Source organism: Ischnura elegans, chromosome 6, assembly GCF_921293095.1.
Source record: "Ischnura elegans chromosome 6, ioIscEleg1.1, whole genome shotgun sequence".
In the NCBI taxonomy this organism is placed as follows: domain Eukaryota; kingdom Metazoa; phylum Arthropoda; class Insecta; order Odonata; family Coenagrionidae; genus Ischnura; species Ischnura elegans.
The window spans coordinates 119898261-119919587 of NC_060251.1; the positions used below are offsets into that span (position 1 = coordinate 119898261).

Here is a 21327-nt window from a genome sequence, read left to right on the forward strand (position 1 = left end):
GGAATTTTCGCCGAAGAATGATAAATATTTTTTCTCAGAATATGTGATATCATCGATCAAATGTCTTGAGATGGGATAGAAAAAACATATAATACATTATCTAATCAGGAAATGTGCCTTCAGAGAGTGAGAGCAGGTAAGTGAGAGAGATAAGCGAGACACGAGGATCTGATTGAAGGGGTAGATGAAAAAGCCAGTTTTTGCTCAGATTCACTTCGGATCGGATCGTTAATTCTCGCGAATATATATCAAGTGTTCAGGCTTCATGAGGTGGAACCACACATCTATTGTGCGAAATCATTCGAAGTGAGTTCTTCTGCACTGTATCGCTAGTTCTCGTTGGATTGTGGGACTTTGCGGCATAAAAAGGTGTGTATGATGTTCTAGTTAAGTTCTCGCAGTCGCTATCGAAAAGAAAAATGTAGGTGAGGATCTGGAGGAAGTGCCAATAATTAAGTGCCCGCGATAGAATGAGTGACAGTTGTACCTTGCGTTACAATTACAATGTTCGCCATTTTCTGTTACTCCATTAATAAACCGATTTTTACTTCGGCCGTCGACCGTTGGGCGTTCTGAGAGAAGTGGGGAACGTTTACCAAACTAGGCCCATCACACCTGTTGATATTATTTGGCCTTTTCTTTGTTATGGAAAATGCGGAGCCAAGATGGAGTCCATTGTTGAGGGAACGGGATATTTGTCATTGGTGCTCATCACATTTAACTATTAAATGTCACCAACATTAATGTGGTTGGCCTTGGCCATCAATAAAAAAGGAATATCGGATACCCGTGACAAATTATCAGGTTTAGGATAGCCGTTATAGTGTTGCATCATCACGTTTATAATTAAACTGCCAACTTTGCATTTGATTTCACGTTAGTGATGATCCACGCGTTCTTCTTTGGGCAGTGCTTTGCCGTTAATTTATGAGTACTTATTTCCGAAGATAAATCCAAATTCCAATTAAATTTAAAGGGAAGGAAATCTCCGAAATCGATTTTTCGCTTGTCTTAGGCAATCATCAATGGTATGATAACAGTCGTTAACCCGCCAAGGGCTTGGCTGAGGGTGATGGGTTCGATTCCAGTCGGCCGGTTGTAAGATGACGTCACGTTAAAGATAAATTGGTTTCGGTGTGATGACGTCAGCATTCGAGTGGGGCAGGTTGGCGAGTGCCCACCTTGGAGATGAGATTAGTAGATTGCAGGTGACTGCACAACTTGATTTTCAACCGGGGATGACAATCAAAACTAAACGGAAGTCAGAACCTGTAAAATTTCAATAGTTTCGTTCCCGGGCGCGAAACGGCGAACGCAAACTGGCCATTCGATTTTCAAGCCCAATTTTTAACCTCTCTCCACTTGTATGTCAAACGTAATGTGTCGAAACTATTCCCTCTCATCCACCTCCACTCAACTTCTGGGATCGAAACTTAACGAAACTTCATTCATGCGAGTAAAGTTTCGTCCCGGGTCAAAGCGAAACTCTTTGGTGATTTTAATTTCGTGCGGGAACGAAACTAAACCTAGGCCTCATGATTTGGTTCCTCTCCGAGTCGAAACGATACATTTTCGTTTCGTTTCACTTGCTCTCTCTTCTTAGTGATGAGTTATACGACTTGCACGCGATTAGAGAACGGCACACTATTGCTACGCATTTCGCTACAAAGAAAAATTATTCCAGGGAAGTTCAAGGGTGACCTTTCATTGGACACTCAATTTGAAAATATTCTATTATGCATTGAATTTCATTTTGATATGCGCCTATTTTTTCCTTCCGGAGTCATTGATGTGTTTTCTTTTTCTGCGTCACGTGATATGTATGATGATTAGTTCACCGAAGAGAGAGCGCTGGCTACCCGTCTTCCGCTAATACGTCATCGGAGGTGACCACGGAGGGAACATCGCGTTGATGAATAATTTTTCGTAAGCATCTACTTTTGGTTTTCTGCGTTTCAATTTATTTATCCGTTATTTAAACGAAGTGAGAATAGCGGCTGTTATTCGATGGTCCAATCAAAGCATGTACCTCGCGACCGTATGTATGTGTGGAGAATCTTCCGTTTTTATTTGGGGTGCCATGTTTTTTTAACCTGACATTGGGATCACGTTCCGTTTGTCCTATGCACGAGTGAGATCACATGTGACATGGTAGATTCCTGAGTGCTGTTAAGGATAAGTCGAATCTTTCAGATCCCTGAATAAAAGTGTTTCATTTCGTGTCTCGGTTGGTGAGTACCACTTTGTTGTCAATTAAGTTTAAATGCCTGCAGCAAACCTTTCATAATTTGCCGATGTTACGAAAGTGCGATATCCTAAGCCATCTAATTTTATCTTTGACGGATCTTAAGATAGCTCTTATGTGTTCATATTCACTGCGTTCATTCCGAAATAATTTGCGAATCGTTTACGGGTTGTAACCGTGAGTGTAAGCTATTTGTTTTTTGGCTTGAGATCGATCGGGTAGCGTTGTTTGTTGAAAGATACTTGATGATAATATTTTGGAGCGTGCGAAAAGGGAGTGCCATTATCAGCTGATAATGGCACGCTCGTGTGTTCTGGCGATAGATTCCTTCATCTCCTTTCGTTCGGAACGGACGTGACTGCGGAGTGCTCCCCGACTCTGGATTTTACCTGCCAACACACCGCTTGCTGCTATCGCGCTTATTAGGGTAGTGTCGTGTACTTTTAGTTGCTCATTTCATTTATTATTAGCGTGGGATATTTAGATTAGTAATTATCTTAATATAGTGGTGCCGCTTTTCGTGTTAGTTAAGCGTGAGTTGTGTGTTCCTGCGAGTGAGTGATTTCCTGGATTCGGGTTTGTGCGCCGTGTGTTCCTACACCTGCGAGAAACCGTGCAAGCCCCTACCAAGGTGTGTGGCAGGGCGTGATTCCACTCCAGATATGCAGCATTTGTCCTATCCTTATCTGAACGCGCTCGCGTGCTGGGCACAGGACAACGACACGCGGTAGACCAGACTGCATGCTTATAGAGATAAGTAGAAACCCTACGTCTGTACTTGCTTTGTCTGTTTATTTTTTATTGCTCAGAGAGTTTCACGTTATTTTTCTTACGTGTCGTTGTGCCGTGCAATAATCTGGTGATCGGTTTTGTTGAATAGAATCTTCAATATCTGCTTTAGAAAAATTGTTGTGTAAGAAGTTTTTTTTAGAATATGTAGTATCTTTAATCATATTTAAATAATTTTCCGATATTACGTACGGACCAAAAATATATACGCTTCCTTAAAGAGCCCATAACAATCTGATTGTTACCATCGTTTGTGTGGAATTCATTTTTGGCAGTTAAGTTTTTTTTTAGATCTTTGGTTGCCAAGAACTCTCATTTTAAGCTTTCAATTCTACGCGAGGCTCACTGGTGGTGCATATATTTCTCTCGAGGCGCAGTCCAAGGATTCAGTCAGGAGGCAGAGTCCAGATTGTGGCCTCGCCTGTGCGTGGTTAAATAAAGAACAACTCAATGTCTATCATGGCATAGTTTATTCCATTCGCTAGTCGTTGGATTCTTAACATTTTTCCGTGAATCTCCTTTCGACCCTCAGTGACTCTCCTCCCTATCTCCGCGACGTATGTATGGAGGTGCAATCAAAATTGTGTCGTGTAATGCGGTGAATTTCTAGAAAACATGCGAGAATGCATGTAATGTGAGACGGCAAACTAGCCCCTGCTCAAGACTTTACAATAACAATACAAGACAATAACTTTTAAGGCCTATTTACACGATACTTTAACACGTATGAGTTAATGTCTGTTTGCGTGGACGATTTTTGTTGACCGAAATGGAACATGTACTAATGCATGAACCAAATTAGAACAGGTTCTATTTTACGTTCATACATTCGCACAAGTTCAGTGGTCAAAGGCTACATTTTGTGTTCATCCTCGCATTCAAACACTTAGACATTAATTCGTACGGGTTAATGCACCACTGAAAACAAGCCTTTAAGACGAAACGGATTTCACGGCATTTGCAAGCGTGAAAGTATTCCTTTCCCAACCTGGGAAATAACGTCCATTTTAGTTCTAAAACCTCTTGTTTCAAGGCTTCAATGTCAGCAACCAGAGTCCCAACGAAATGTTTGAACGATCGACACTAAAGGCATTTCCAATAAATATCACGCGACTCGCAAGGAGCTGCTTGCGATAAATCCTTTAGGCTCGTAAATTTATTCGGAAACCAAATCACCACTAGCGGCGCTGTCGTCGCTGACGTCATAATCCAAAATGGCCGTCAGTCCGGGTATACTTCTCGTGAATAACAACACATTTCAATTGCAATCTCCGTGATTCTCCTTATTGCTGTGGATTCGATTGCGTATATCGGCACCGTTCTTCGTTTTCGGACTAAATTGTATTCTAAGGAACATGAGTAGCAAAGTTTTTGTGACCTATTAAGAAATTGTGTGATATTTGGGTGGAAATTGCAGCCAACGAAATATCTTTGAAGGGGAGAGCGTTTTAAACGCGGGTTTGGTGATCACTGTGGGGCTTCACCAAGGAAATGGCTGTGAATTAAAAATAATGGCTCTTGTTCTTCAAATAAGTGGCCTTACCAAGGAACCGCTTCAAATAAACAGTCTCATTAGCCTAACAATTGATGAAAAAATCGAGATCCGGAAGTTTGATTGTTCTCGCAAAGCGGGAATTGTTTAGGAATAGGTAGAAACCATTCTTAGACAACCCAGTTACATTAGTAGCTATTAATGGTTAATAATTTTATGCTACATTAATTTAACCTTTAGTATTCATGAATAATAATGCAAAAAATGCCAATCATTTATTACTAGTTTGTGGATGTTGCGGTGTCCATCAAGTCAGTGGTAAGAGTACCATACAATTATGGCAGAAGAAAGCTAATATGAAGGAAAGAAATTTAACAAATAAGCAGTCATAAAGGAGACATTTCAAGCTTCTTACTAATTTCAAAATAAATTAAATTTACATTAAAATTGTTTTTGTTGGGATCCCTGTCGATTTCTGAAACAACAATGCCTGTTCGCTGTCCGTTTGAAGTCTGTTGATAGCCTGTTGGAGATTAGTGAACAGAGTATAAACAGCCAACGAACAATCTCGGGTCACTCACAAGTAGGAACAACTTACGAACAGCCTACCAACAGTTTGTACTCTGTTTGCAGCTTGTTCCTTAACAGGCAGGCAACAAGCATTTCGGGAACAATAGTGAACAAGCTTTTAACAGGCAGGGGCCGGTTGGTAGTATGTTTCACCGAACAGGGAATGAACAGACAACAGTGAACAAACACTAAACACCCTATCGATTTACGTAAAAATGATGCCTGTTCGCTGTCAGTTTGGAACCTTTTGGAGATTTTGAGAACAGATTATGAACAACGTACGAACAATTGTTTTAAGTTTTTTTTAAGTTAATTTGGACAACAATTTGGATTAATCCAAATTTAATTGAGTACAAGGAAGTTTGATTGAATCCAAAGAAAATATCATCTACTTAAACAGTAATTATATACGGTTGAATTCATTATCGCACGATTACCGTCAACCACGGATGACGGTTATTGAAGTGAGCACGCAAATTATATTAGCTATCTGCTCGGCTTACGCACGTTAAATACTTTACTTCGCCAATTACAGGCAGGGGCCGTATGTTTCAGCCAAAGAGTATGTACTCTGTGGTTTCAGCGGACTGGGAACGAACAGACAACAGTGAACGAACAGACAACAGTGAACGGACAGTCAACAGGCAAGGGCCGGTTCATAGTCCGTTTCACGGTACAGGGTACGAACAGAAAACAGTGAACAGCTAGTGAACACCTTACTCTGAGAGTGAACAGGTTCTCAACAAGGACGGAAAGATAGCGTGGTGCTGCTACCTACCTATAGAAGATAGCAAACGCAAACAATGACGCCAATAACCGATACCGTTATCCTGACAGTTTACGAGCACATGGTCGACTATGTTGTGGTGAAGTTGTTGGTTGCGGAGAAAACAGTTATTTATTTGATTATTATTTAACCTGTGCTAAATGCGCTAAGTGACGAATCAAGTAATTCGTGCATCCATTCAGTGATAGTGAAAGTCGTGAAGTGATATTTGTTCTTGAGTGTGTGTATTTAATAATTTATTGTGTCTCTTAAGTTTTTGAGCAAGTACTGAGATTTTTATTGTATTTGTATTATGCGTATGTGCGTTACGTCGCCAATAAGAACCAACAAACATTGTCAGAGGACTGTCTTTCTTGTAGGTTTGTTTGTGAGAAGTGAAATCATCGTGTTCATAAATATTCTTTAAAGGCGTGTTTCTCTTTTAAAATCACACGTATTATATTGACATAGTGCAGAATCCGAGTTGTATTAATTTAAGGAAGTACATATTTCTTTGATGAAGGCATGTGAAATATTTGTTGATGTAGTGGTTGTTCTGTTAATGATGACAAAGCTTGCTTTTCTGCAACTATTCAAGATTTTTATAACTAATGGAATATGTGGAAAAGCACAATAAAAGTTTTTCTTACAATCATTCAAATAAATTTCAACTTTTAATTCTATTTTAACATCAATTATCTCTTGTCTATTGTGTCCAACTTAGCAACAGCAAACAGTTAAGGAACAAAGTATGCGCATAGGGAGAGAACAGACAAATAACCATCTTCCCACATTGTCACAGACAAGGAACAGACAAGGCGTTCCAATTTACATTCTACGAACAGTCGCCTGCCTGTTCTCTCTTGGTCAAGGAACAGGGAACAAACAACCTAAGAAAACAGGCAATGAACTGACAGCGCACAGTCCCCTGCCTGTTCATTGTCTGTGGTCCAACAGGTAAGGAACAGAGAATGCCGCTTTCTTAACAGGGAGGGAACAGACAAGTAACCCTTTTCTCACAGACAAGGCGTTCCAATTTACATTCTACGAACAGTCGCCTGCCTGTTCTCTCTTGGTCAGGGAACAGGGAACGAACAGCCAACTGACAGACAATGAACAGACTTTATTGTTACAGAAATCGACAGGGATATAAATGAATGGAGAAAACTTTTTTGCCAGGTACCTTAAAGAGGAGCTGTTTTAACCATAAACCACGACCACTTTGGGCTACACTGACCTCTTTCTCTGGTACATATCCTTCAATTCTCTATCCTATGCCTCGAATAAAAAAAATAAATAAAGTTACAGCTTCGATCAAAAACTATAATCAAGCCGAAAGATAATTAGCTAGTTAGGTATTACCTAAACAATTCACTGGTCGTATATGACTGCAATTATACATGTAAATACTCAGATTAAGGATTAAAATTGGGCCCACTGAAAAATGTACAGAACTAACCTACCTGTATGAAATCACCAATTCATCATAGATGACAGCAATACAACCACATACTGACTCATAGGCGGATTTATCCTCTCCCTCCCCAGACCCATGAGATACCAGCAGCCCCTTTAGCTAAGACCAATTATACCCCCAAAGGTTAGACCAATGCTTTTCCATAATGGCATCTGTTTCTCAGAAAATATGCGCAGATAAAAAGAAATTCATGTATTTTATGTACGCCCATTGTCCCTGCATGGAATACGTACCTTCTTCCCTCAAAAGGAGTATGGAGTGAAAAGATGTCATTCACAGTAAGCTACATAGAGAACATAAGAAATACATTCTAACATGCAAAAGAGGTAACCTTGGTGACATGGACAGCAAGCAACTGGGGTCTTGAAGGAGTTAAATGAAACAAGATAACAAAATTTATATCAGTCGATATATGTTTTCCAAAGAAGTCGGAGATATCAAATGGGAGATGTATACAAAGATAATACACAAATGACATGATTAGCATTGACAACATTATCATTCATGGTACACTTGATGCGGAAGTACGTGGTTTGAGTACATTATGAAACCATGGAATAAAAAAAAATATAGTACAAAGCAATACAATAAGTAAAATATGCCCAAGTGGTGTAATATCCAACAGTAGTAGTCATATCTTGGATGATTTACAATGTTCAAACTAGATTTAGATTTTAATAACAGCCAGTTTGCAAAATGGAATTAATGATATTTATCCTTCTTTATAAGGAAGGCAAAACAATGCAAAAACAAATAAAATTACACTTGATATGGAAGAATGTGATACAAGTACATGATGAAGCCATGGAATGAAAAAAATTATTATATACTGCCATACAATGTGTAAAATATGTGCCAGCACGGCAAAGGATAAGTTTAGCTTCATTTTCGTGAGCGATAAAATTATTTTGCACTTGTTGTTTAAGAAGTACCTCATGTTGTCAGGCTAAAGTTCCGAAAACAAAGTAACTAAACTGGCCAATTGCAGAAAGGAATCGAGGCCAGTCATCGTGTATAGGTTCCTCTCACTGACGATCATGTCAGCCACCGTTGACTGAAAGTCACCACTAGTTACCTGGCACCCAAAATCCCTTGTCTCATTCACACATTGAGTGCCAATACTACATTGTACACCCCTAACATCTCCATTTCCAATGGATATCAGGGCCTCAGCAGCTGCAACCTCTTGAGCTTACATCGAAAAATCTTTAGTGGGCTCATCAATGGGGCTTGCAATAATCTGGTGGATATCGGCCTCATCACACTCAGCAACTGCCTCCACAAATCCTCCACTTTGGATCTAAATAAAAAATAACCAGATTACAATGATTCAAAACAGTACTTGGCATTGGTAAAAAACAATAACACGGAAAAGATCCCTCACAGAAGAATGGTAAATGACAAATGTCCTCAGTGAAACTCTTTCCAAATATCTATGAATTCGGGCAATTGAGACAACTAAAAAGATGAGGCCAAAACGAAAAATTTCCTGTTCCCCTTCCTCATTGTTTCAGGTAAATGACGCATTAGGGACTTTTAAGTATAAATTCCATAAAATTAATAAAAGCTTTCAATGATCATCATTTGTAAGTAAAACTGAGTTTGTTACTGTGAGACACATGAAATGATAACCATCTTTCAGTGCTGAATTTGGTAATACTTAGCTAAGATGGACCAAAGAAACGACTGAAGATTTAGTTCTCTACAGTAATATGTAAACTGATCTTTATCCAAATTATAAGAGATAAAACGATAATATAATATATGAAAACATTTTTTCAATCCGATAAGTTGATGCCATAGAAATTTGGCCAATAGGTAAGTAACCAAGTGTATGGCCTTAGTGGAAACTTTATTTTTGAATAACCATAAATACCATAATTTCTTATTTTTTTAACAATTTCTCTAGTGTTACTCACGCAATTACTCAAGATTGACTGTTCCCATATTTATCTAAATTACATGCCTCTTGTTGAAAACCTAAAATATCTAAATATGGTGGTGGACTGCAAGATTTCAAATCCATATACATTTTTTTCAATAGCTGCATCACATCACGCTGATATAATGCAACCTTTTGCATGATGTATGCACTTTTATTTTTCGGCAACGTTTTTAAACATCTATAAAAAAATAGGGCTCAATGAATTATTCAATCAATCCAATCCAATCAATCCAAGCCACAATTCATTCGAAAAAATCACAACTTATGTAGTGTCCCAATATACTACCACAACCACTAAATACGAGAAAGATAGCAAGTTCAGCACTCTATAACCAAAACAGCTAATAACCACTTCCTTGTTACTACTCAGTTAGACAGTTGGCCCACCTATGCTCGCATTAGTTTCAGCCTTAACTATGGTTGCTAATCAATGAATTTTGATTTTTAATATACGGCTGAAAACTACAAGATTAAATAATACATTCCTTTGAAATACCTACCTTAATTGGCTCTCCTCGTCGTCCATGCCGTCTGTGTACTCAAACTGGAGATTTTACTATCGACGATATTGGTAAATTCATAGACGGGACAGCACATCTCTTCAAAAATCGATGTCTTGCTGGAAAATCTATTGAGAAAGAACACGTTAAAACATAGATAACTACAAGGAGGTTAACATTCGCATCGACTTCACAACATGATCTCAGCCACGTTGAAACAAATTAAGAGAAAAAAAGTGAAATAAAAAAATGTATACGTACCCGGTAATATATAATCGTTCTTTATGAAGTGCAAAGAACACACCAGCATGCTCTTCGTCACCTTTTTCCCGATTTTCAGCCGGTGGATCCACAAATTCCGTCGATCGACCTTCTCCATCTCACACCAATCATTCCTGCGATAGAAAACATCGCCTTGCTTTGGAAATTCGTGAAATCGAACTACGGTGTCCCTACAGGCCTTAAAGAACACTGTGGCACACAGCAATTCTTGTTAGATTTCCCTTTTCTTGGAGAAAAAGTCATCGGAATATTCTCCATCGCAAGCAAACGACACTACTTCTCCTCAGAAGAACCTTTTCTGAATGAGCCGTGCGCAAAAGTATACCCGGACCAGTGATTCTACTTTCGCCCGGTAGTTGGCGTGTAGTTGGCTGGAATCACGAATAGTTATATACATTCGGGACAGTCACTGGGTATGAACTGATCACAGGAATTAGACGAAATGTCGCAGCCGCTACACGACCAGCGCTGGGCGCCATATTGAATTTTTTTTATATTTCAAGCATTTCAAGTTCCCAAGCGCAGCGCTCACGGAGCAGTCCTTATATGGTCAAAGGAGCAGTCACAATTCAGGCGGGATGTGGTCGCCCATTGTGAGTGAGCGCTTACGTCATAGTGTCCGCGAGTTCAAAATGGTGTCGGAGGAACAGTCGAGTATTAGTTAGGTACACGTTGTTACGTGTCGTGCGCTGGATGAATTATGCGAAATGTAGGCACATGAAACGTGATTGGCAGAGGATCTTTTGTTATTTATTTTCAATAATACATGAGTTAGCCAAAATATTATTCTGCGATGGAATTTAGTCGTGAGCCGGGTTAAGTTCAGATGTAGTCTTCGCTGAAAAAGGGATTTTCGTTTTGAAATGTGTTTATAGTTCTTTATTAATATCTTACAGGCTTCAGAGAAATTCAAAGACATCTAGGTATTTACGCAAATCGCGGGGTCTTAATTGCCCGGTTAGTCAAAAAACAAGGCGTGAGTACTTTTTCCCTTGGGTTAACTACGTAATTACTTCAACATTGCCTCTAGGCCGTATTACACGGGGCACTTCATTGCGCAATAGCTGATGTATGTATGAAGTTACAATCATAATTGCGTCGTGTAAAACTCTGAATTTCTAGGACACATGCGAGAATGCGTGGATATGATAAGTCAAAATACCTCCTGCTCTAATTACAAGCTCACAATTTCAACATGTTTTCAGTGCTAACCTGTGCAATGACGTGCCCAGTGTAAAACGACCTTTACGAACGCCATTGTATTTAATTATAATAATCGTAAAATATTTTTAATTTCCAGGAGATCATAAAAAATAATGCGAACAGTATGTAAAGTGTCATGAGTACTGTGAGACAGTGGCGTAACGATGGGGGAAGGGGGGAAGAGGGAGTAAGTTTCCCCCCAAAGCAGCAAAGAAATTTTAAAAATGTTCAAAACTATTGTCTACTTGTGACAAATAATTATTGCATCTAATTAAAGTTAAATTTTAAGTGCCAAAATGGTGAAAATGCATTTCCAGGAATGTCATTTTTCAAAAATTTTCCCGTAACCCCCGTTGTCTGGGGAGGAGGGTCCCCAGTCTCGACCCCGTTATCCCCCTACCCAAAGCATGCTCCTAGTTACTCCACTGCTGTGAGGTAAGGCACATAAATACAGAAAATAAACACAAATAATCATACAATTGTACGCAAGATTCAACAAAAAACCATTCAGTAGGCGGATGAAAAAATTATGTGTTAAAACAGTCGCCCAAAAACACATTCGCTGAGTAATACAATTTACTGAAAAAAATTTAAAACTACTTACTTTAAACTTTGAAAATAGACTCAGTTTATTTAAGCGTATGTTTAAGTTTTTGTACAGATGGAGACAAATGCTAGATAACCTAATTGCCACTTTTTTGACTGTACATTAGGTACCTATATGAATATTGGGACGTCTTATGGTAGATTAACAAGTGACATCAGAGTTAAGAGTAAAACCTTTTATGTGACCTTTGACAAATTGAGTAGCATACATAATCTGGGCAGAGCTAGAAGTGTTGAAGGTTGGAGAGCATGTCATATTTAGTCCATGTTAAAATGCTATTGCAGATTAGGAGATTCCTATAGATGGGGTGAGGGCAAAATGCCAAACAGGGGCCGACAGGGAGTTCACAGGCCAGCTTGAGAAATGAGTCTGATAATTCTTTTTTGAATTTTATATATTTTTAGAGTCAATGGAGAAAATCCCCAGAGAATTATGTTGTAGATAAAATTAGTTTAATCGGGCCTTCCTGGAGAGTAAGTGGGGTATCAGTCGTAATGGAAGGATGGATAGCATGAATGAGGAGATAAGCAGGACTAAATTTATTTGCTAGAGAGCTCGCGTGAGTACCTTTCCCAGGAAGCAGATCAGTAGGATATCCAGATAAACAGATGAGAGCTGTTATCGATAAATCCTTAAGGCTTTTACATTAAGAGAGATATATATTCGGGACAGATCACAGGAATTAAAAGAAATTTCGCAGCCGCTACACGACGGTATACCAGCGCTGGGAGCCTTGGTAAAAGTTTTTAATTTCAAGTTCCCCACCGAAGCGCTCACTTCACCATCCCGGGGGAATGCGATCGCTCAGTGGGCGATGACGCCATAATCCGCGCTCACTGCTCAAGCACTCATCACTCCCCCTGGACGCATGCAATGGCTTCGAACTGGTCTGAGCCCGTTGCGATGCTCAAAAACGGCGGCAGCGATAGCGTGACTCTCATTGCACGGTGGTTCCAAATCGAAAAAAGCTGACCAGAATCAATAACGTCGTTATTTTTCCTAAATTAGCCTCAAAAATGACTATTTATGATTGTTTATTATCGCGTTAATCTGTTTTGACTTAATTTTTACGCTATTTCTTCATTTTAATATTTTTAGCTGATGTAACATAAACAATTTTTAGAAAATCTCCATAAACAAGTCATGGCGATTGGCGGAAACTATTTGTATTTGGAGAACTTTTTAATTTTAGTATATTATAAATTAAAAGTAAAAGACGTATAAACTGTAGCTAAAATCTAGGATAGAACTTACAACTTGAAATTGATGGGATTCGAACCCACGGCCATCATCGTAGATGGCTAAACATTTACTAAAATTTTGGCTTTCTTGTATGTCATGAATAACATCAAATTGACTAAAATTGACTGAAATTAAGGGTATTGAAGGAAATAATCTGTTTACTTCAATATAATCACTATTGTTTTATCACACAAAATGAAATTAAAGGTAATTATCGTCCGTTGTCACCAAATCTGACTCGTTGTAGCTCCACGAATCACTTAAAATTAGCAGATTTTTCACACACATTTGTTTAACTCCTCATTTAATTGAGGGGTATTGGTTGGGCATTAAAAGGAATCTCCAAAATACACCAAGATTATTTTCAACTCCTGAGGATTTCCTTGCATGGTTCTTTCGAAAATTTCGCATGTCTTTGCTACTGGCCTCCAATGCTTCGTCCGATGGAATTCAAATGGAAAGGATGGATTTGTTTTTTTTAATTGAGGCTCCGTGTACCAATAGTTCATGTACAGTTGGCGGCATGTAATTGCAACCATAAGACATCCTAAATCTCAGCTGTTTCCATACAATATTGGCCGAAGGCAGCATTATTAATCTCAAATCGCTGGATAGTGATTTATATATCACTGAAATTCGATGTGTAAGTCTTTCCTCGATACCTATAATGAAAATTGAAAAAATGATAAGAATAGTTACATTTCTTGCATCAAAATCATCTATTAATAGATTTTTTTTAATTATGGAAACTGCTCCGTTATTTAGTTAAATGCCGATGGGGTGAAGGCCTTGTCTCCGGGCTTTGATTACTATTCCCACCCTTCATCTAAACTTACTCTGAATGTTTTTCTCCAACAGCTCCTCACTGCCATCATTATTTCTAGTCTGAAATGAAATAAAAAATTAAAAGTCCTTTCTCACTGTTCAAAGTGTAATGAATGAGATAGACTAATAATAATTTTGAGTCACTGACTTCCCATTCCTTAATTTCCCAATTATAACTAAAGTGCAAAAGGCATTTCAAACTAATCATGTGGTAATGGAGGAGGGATAAGCCGAACTAATGCGTTGATTCATCCGCTGGCCTTCTCTTTATGGGCTCCAAATTCTTCGAATCATATATTTCAGCACCTATTATCACTGGTTTCTATTGAAGCGTAACACACCTGTTAAATAATGCATTATTGGATCATAACAGGCGCAATGGGAATTAGTGAAAACCGTTAAAAAAGAAGTGTCAAAAACCTGTTTTTCTAGTCGCCATTAAAAGCATCATATGTATTTCCACCGCGATATTTCAAATGCCACGATGAAAATTCTCATGACACTTTGATTTGATTTGACGCTGGGAAAAATTTTGCTGCCAAGAGTTTGGCCGCAAAATTTTTCCCAGCAATGAAGTAATTGCTTATTTACTTTCCAGAATGTGTTCATTTAATGGAAAATGAATTAATCAAATGTCAATCCTTACCTGAGTCATTATCTAACAATCGTAGGGGTACCGAATAACTTGCAAAAACACATATCTATCAAATCTTTTCGTTTCCATAATTGTTTGTTCTGTGAGTGCCGTGAACTCCCTTCGAAGCTTTATTTGCGATTTAAAGGTACACGCACCCTTGGTGGCCTTTGATGAACTTTTCCCTCCTCATCCCATCTCATAGAAGTCTACCAGCTCAAGGGCGTACCCAGGATCAAAATTGGGGGGGTAGGCGCAATCCATTGAAAGTTGTAGGTAAGATTTAAGCGTGGAAAAGGTGAATGAAATCAACATTTTAAGGAAACTGTAAGAGCTCTTTATTAGTTTTTAAAATAATTTGCTTGAAAAAATATTATTTTACTAAATACATTTGCTATTTTTGCTTCAATTGGGGAGGGGGGCACCTGCCCTTCGCTGCAGGGCACGCCCATGTACGAGCTTTTGAAAGGATCGCTGGGACAATCTTTGGTGATACAGAGGCGGCAAGTGGTTTACGGAGCAGTCATTTCCCTGAGAGCAAACACCTTTTTTCGAAAAACGAGTTGAAAATGCTGTCCAGTATGTACGAAATCTCCGCTCTATAGAGATATGAAGAATTTTCGTGGAAAGAATCTACCGGTAACTGTCGATTGCTCCAATAATGGCTTATTAAGTCTTTTTAGATCAGTTCAACCGATTAGGGAATTATAAAGTAGAAGTTCGAGATATTGAAATGAAAGGCGGTTTCACTTTTCCACAATGATTTACTCGCGTACGACGCGTTTCGGCTCTCAGACCCATCCTCTGCTACAAAAATTTCGGGCATAATACTTGTACCAGTCTCGCGTCGTACGCGAGTTAATCATTGCGGAAAAATAAAACCGCCTTCCATTTCAATCGCTTATGACCACTTATAATTAGAGATACGTGAAAATCGCACTGTCATTTTTATTTAATCGCACTTTCAATAACAGTTTATCGCATTTTGTAGCGTCTATTTTTTATTTTCATAATGTGGTAGATGACGATAAAATGGAGTGAAACACAGTTATATGACAAAATACAGAATATTTTAAATAATTATGTTGTATAACAATAATAAATTAAGACATATAGTAGCGGTTCGCGGCCACGTAGAGTCCCAGCCAACTAGCAGCTGGCCAGTCGCTCACATGCTTTAAGCGGTGAGTGTCGGCGGAGCATTTAAACTGCGCTCGGCACAAAATGTACGAATTTTGCCGTCGAAAAGGCAAATTTACGTAAAAATATCATAAAAGTCCAGTCATCGCATCTATGTCGCATTTATTTGCGCACATCGCATCTGAATCGCATTTGCGATTTTCGCGCATCTCTACTTATAATATGTCTCACTGAGAGCGTGAAATCCGGTCCTCATTATCATTTGTTTGATGAGTATTTGAAGGAGACGGTTCAACACGCGACAAACGTGAAAAACTTGATGCATGAAATGTCACAGTATGGAAAGTTATGTAAAGTATACGCCAAGTGTGTTCAACATGCAGGAATACTCGAGCGACAAAGACATTCGGTCTTCCGCCGGACAGCCGCCCTCAGCGGAGCGGTGCACCACTCAACCCTCTGGATGCCGAAAAGCAGATATGGCAAGACTTTTCTCTATATTGTTTAATGCACTCTTCCAAAGGATTCTGCGCTCTGGAATGACTCCTTTGCTATCCACTCTAAGAGCTTGGGGAAGCTACCAGGTGTTCACTTGAGCCAGCGGTCACGCCTTCGACGCCCTGCGTCACCAACGTAGTCGCCTGCGAGCGATTCCGACGCCACCCGGCGCCAACCCATCGGCCGTCGAGGACGCACGCCAGCGTACTCCGGCCAACCCCCGCGGCATCAGCCGTCAACAGGAGCGAAGCCATCGGCCTGCAAAGGCCTCACAGGACCTGAAGAGGACCTTTTTCACGAAAATTTTGGAAATTACCAAAAACAACGCCAGGGCATCCGGGCACCAAGACAAGTCGAGCGCCCTCAAGGACTAAGTCCTCAGAGGCCGCTAAGAGGACCTTTTCCGAAGTTTTCTTGGACTTCTCAAAAACCATCGGCAAGGCTGCCGGACACCGAGGGAAGCCCAGCGCCCTCAAGGAGCAAGCCCTCCGTGGCTTAGGTACCGTATAAAGACAGAATCTTTAACCTCATTGGCCCTCTTTAGGGCCTTCACCACATTTACACGTAATTTCACCACTTGCTCGAAAACAACATTGACCCCCCTCAGGGGTCTTTTTACTCACATATACACACACCTTAGGTACACTCACTCGGCAGAGGCATCTGGGGGGAGGCGGGTGCAATCCCCAGGTGGCGCTCTGACCGTGATACACCCGGTCGTTCTCGGTCGGCAACCCCAAGGCAGAGGGCAACCTCAGTGCACGTCTTGGGGGACCCGCCGGGTCCCCACGCTAGGGTTCCATGATCACATAACACTTACGCTAACACGACAACTAATTCATGACTACCATGGACGACGACGACCACAGTTCTCTCGAGCCATTCGACACTGATTCTCCCTTGTCACCTGAAAACGCATCAGGACCAATCGAGCCCATTGATAAGGACCCCCGTTTTCTGGCCCTTCTCAGCGAAAGATCCGAAGAGCTTAGGGACTTTTTCCTTAAACAAGCGGCAGCCGCCAATGCCTTGCCCCCAATACCTGGAGCCTTTACTCCGGTGAAAAATAAAAAGAGAAAGACTAACTCACCGATCGATCGACCCAGGACACCTCCGAACCACCAATGTCCATTACCGTTGACTACCACTGACGTCAACCCCTTCGCTCCCATTGCGCCAACCAACGAGCCGGACGACATGGAGGAGGAGCTGCCCGAGGAAGAAGATGCCGCAGAGAGCCGGTCGAAAATACCGCCCATTTTCATAACGGACACAACAAAGTGGCCCCCGAAATGGCGCTTGATCAAAGCCGTATGCAAATTCCCGCCGGTTGCTACACTCCGTAGCAAAGATATAATGTTAAAATGCCAAAAAATTGACGATTTTCGCGCAACGACTAAGGCGCTAGCCGCGAATAATATACCACACTACAGCTATCAGCTGAAAGAGGACAAGAAGCAGTATTTCATCATCAAAGGGCTTCCCGTAGACTCGCCACCGGAGCTAATAAAACACGAGCTACAGTCAAAGGGAGTGAACACGGATCACATCCACCAACTGCACTCTTCACGTCTATCTCCGGACGAGAATAGAATAAGAAGCCAGATGCGACAGAATGATCCGCTAGCCAAGCTCCCGCAAATTCCTCTCAGGCCGCTGCCTATGTTCCAGATCCGCTTAGACAGACCTGATCAGAAAAAGGCACTTAACGACATCAGCAATATGTTAGGGCTAAGCGCCAAAGTCATTCCCTATCGACCAGCTCAGGGGCCAATCCAATGCCGACGCTGCCAGGCTTTCGGCCACTCCCACAAAGCCTGCAACCTCGAAGTTCGGTGTTTCAAATGCGCCGGCAACCACCGCGGCACTGAATGTACAAAACCGAGGGACGAGCCGGGTAAATGTGCTAACTGCTCCGGAGCGCACATTGCAACGTACCGGGGTTGCCCCACGCACAAAGAACTTGCGCTTATGTTAAGGCTCAAAAATTCACCGCCAGGCGAAACCACCGAAGCTCCACCACTGGATGATACTCACTTTCCTCCGCCCCCCACGACCAACGCCTGGACCAGACGCTCCACCACCACCCGCCCCAATGCCACCGCAGAACAGTCTCCGGAACCCCAGTCTATGCCAGCTCAATCATCTACCTCAACTTCATCTTCCAATCCAGCCACATCTCCTACAGCAGCCCCGGCCCCCACTCCAGCTCCATCAGTTCCACCGAACCCCGCTCCGACGGCAAGTAATGCACACCGTAACCAACGACCGCCACGACCTGGCCCAACGCAACCACCACGACAAAGCCAGCCAACTCCGGCACCGACCACCTCGAACGAGTCATGGAAAAGTCAGCTAAAGTCCTGGCTCTCCGGCCTAATCCGCAAAATAATCAATCCCCAAGAGGGGAAGAGCAGAATGGACATCCTCATCGAGGAAGTCATAGCCGGCGCCATGGTTCTACTTAATGGCCTATAAAACTAGAGCCCTTAACCACATCAAAATCCTATCATGGAATATCTGCAGCCTGAAGCCCAAAAAGGGCGAATTGTTGCACCTAATTCAGGCCAACCAACCGGACATCATCCTAATACAGGAAACCTGGCTCAAACCAAGTGACCCGTTCAGTATACCACACTACTCCTTACGACGCAAGGAACGGAAGGAAGGAAACGGCGGAGGAGTACTGATAGCATTCAAAAACTCTCTCATAGAAACCCCGCTCAACACCCCAGCTACCGAAACTCTGGAGCTAATTGGATCCAAATTCTCCACTTCTACTGGAGAACTGCATGTCTGGAGTGCGTACCTGCCTCCAAAAGACCACAGGATTAAGAAGAAGGACTTGGACGCCTTAAAACATTCACTCTCAACCACCTCTGTCGTGGCAGGTGACTTCAACTGCAAGCATGTAGCATGGGGTTGCAAAACCACAACTCCCAGAGGCCGAGACCTTCACCACGCGGAGCTCACTTTCCCTTTTACTGTTCTACCACCACCGAACCCCACCCACATCACCGCAAACCCCAGTCACCCATCCGATATTCTCGATCTGTTTCTTACTCACAACTTATCTCCGTTCCTACTACCCACAACTCTTCCTCAAATGTCCTCAGATCACCTCCCAATATTGCTCACCCTACCCCTCTCTCATCCCTCAATCATACCTCCTCCCGTGGTAAACTGGGATAAATTCGTAGTATCTGCTTCCAAAATCATCCTACCCGATCCGCGATCCAGCACGAGTACGAGCGACATCGAAGACCACGTATCGCTGCTGACCTCAAGCCTCAACGCTTGTATAGATGAAGCCTCATTCACCCCGAGGCCGAAACCATCAGCTGATCTGTCACTCCCCCCTGCCATCCTCCATCTGATGAAACGGAGAAATAACGCTCTACTCTGTTGGCGCAGAACAAATAACCCAGTCACTCGAAATCTCTACCAGGCACTTAGAAATCGTGTGACTTCGGCAATCCGGACGCACCGCCAGAAAACCTGGGATGACAGAATTAAAGATCTCAGTGTAAATGACAACTCCGTATGGCAGCTGGCACGGTCCCTGAAAAATCGGAAAACACCATCACCACCGGTGCAATTTGGCAACGTGCTCGCAGTCACGGACGCCCAGAAGGCCGAACAGTTTGCCCAACAACTGGCGGAAACCTTCCAGGACACCACCAACTCCGACGCAGCGGAAGAATGCAATACCTCATCAGCTTCTCTCAGACTCTGCCCCACTCCTCCATTCCCGCCGGTCTCTCCCTCCGAACTGGACTTCATAATACATAAGTTACCGAAGAAGAAAGCGCCCGGACCCGACAAGTTCTCTAACCAACTAGCAAAGCAACTTCCTCCCAACTTTCGCCTGTTCCTCCGTCATTTGCTGAACACCTGCTACAAATTATCATATTTCCCACAGCCGTGGAAATCAGCCAAAGTCATTCATCTGCCGAAATCAGGAAAATCCCCGAAAGATCCTGATAATTACCGCCCGATCAGTCTGCTATCAACCTTTGGCAAAATACTAGAAAAAACTATCCTGAATCGGCTACTTCCTGAGCTAACGGACAACAAAGTTATCCGGGACGAACAGACGGGCTTCAAGAAGGCGCACTCCACAACCCATCAGATCACCAGAATGGTGGAAAGCATTCTATACAGCTTCAACATAAAGAAGTATGTGGTTGGCGTCTACCTCGATCAATCCAAGGCATTCGACCGTGTCTGGCACGAAGGACTAATCCATAAACTTTCCTCTTCACCTATCTCTACCTATCTGACCAAATTAATTCAATCATACCTCTCTGACCGAACCTTCTTCTCCATAGTTAACCACTCCCAATCCGTACTGCACCCTATCTCTTCCGGCGTACCGCAAGGATCCATACTGTCCCCCACCCTCTTCAACATCTATATAAATGACCTGCCATCCCATCCCAACACCGAAACATACCTCTATGCCGACGACCTTGCAATCCTCTCGAAGTCCTTCGATCCAGACACGGCCGCAGAACACATCCAGGATCACCTCGACGACATCGAGGACTGGATGACATCTTGGAAGCTCCAACTGAACCCGAAGAAGAGCCAGGTAATCCAGTTCGCCAGGAAGAGGAAAAAATCGCTTTCTTCCCCAATTTACTACGGGAGAACACGAATCAACCGTAGTTCCACAGTTAAATTCCTCGGGGTAACCCTGGACGAAAAACTGACGTGGCAAGCAAATACCACGGCCTCCACTGCAAAGGCTAAAGGCGCGGTTGCGGCCATATATCCTTTGCTCAAAAGTCCCCACATAGCTCTGGAAACGAAGAAAATCCTCTACACAGCCATGATCAGGCCGATCATTACCTACGGATACCCCGCCTGGGGCTCCATCGCCAAGACCCACCTAAACAGGCTTGAAGTCCTTCAGAACCGGGCTCTGAGAACAATCACAGGCGCACCATGGTACGTCCGCAACACTTACATTCACAACAACTTACAAATCAAAACAATACCTGACTTCCTACACGACATTGCCACAGCCTTCGAAGACTCCCTACATCGAACACAAAACGAACTTCTCACACCAATCTGGACATACCAAGACAACCCACACTTCAAGTA

General features: G+C 42.0%; 2 protein-coding genes across 3 annotated transcripts in view; both read left to right on the top strand.

Annotated features, from left to right (window-relative positions):
- Nucleotides 1-215: 215 nt before the first annotated feature.
- Nucleotides 216-21327, top strand: part of LOC124161599 — a 132984-nt gene continuing 111872 nt past the window's right edge. For both annotated transcript variants that reach the window (XM_046537984.1, XM_046537985.1), the window contains exon 1: nt 216-369. The gene's annotated coding sequence lies outside the window, so the exon portion shown is untranslated. The remainder of the gene's footprint in view (nt 370-21327) is intronic.
- LOC124161598 overlaps nt 2630-21327 on the top strand; it is a 516681-nt gene continuing 497983 nt past the window's right edge. Inside the window, exon 1 of the mRNA XM_046537983.1 lies at nt 2630-2672. The gene's annotated coding sequence lies outside the window, so the exon portion shown is untranslated. The remainder of the gene's footprint in view (nt 2673-21327) is intronic.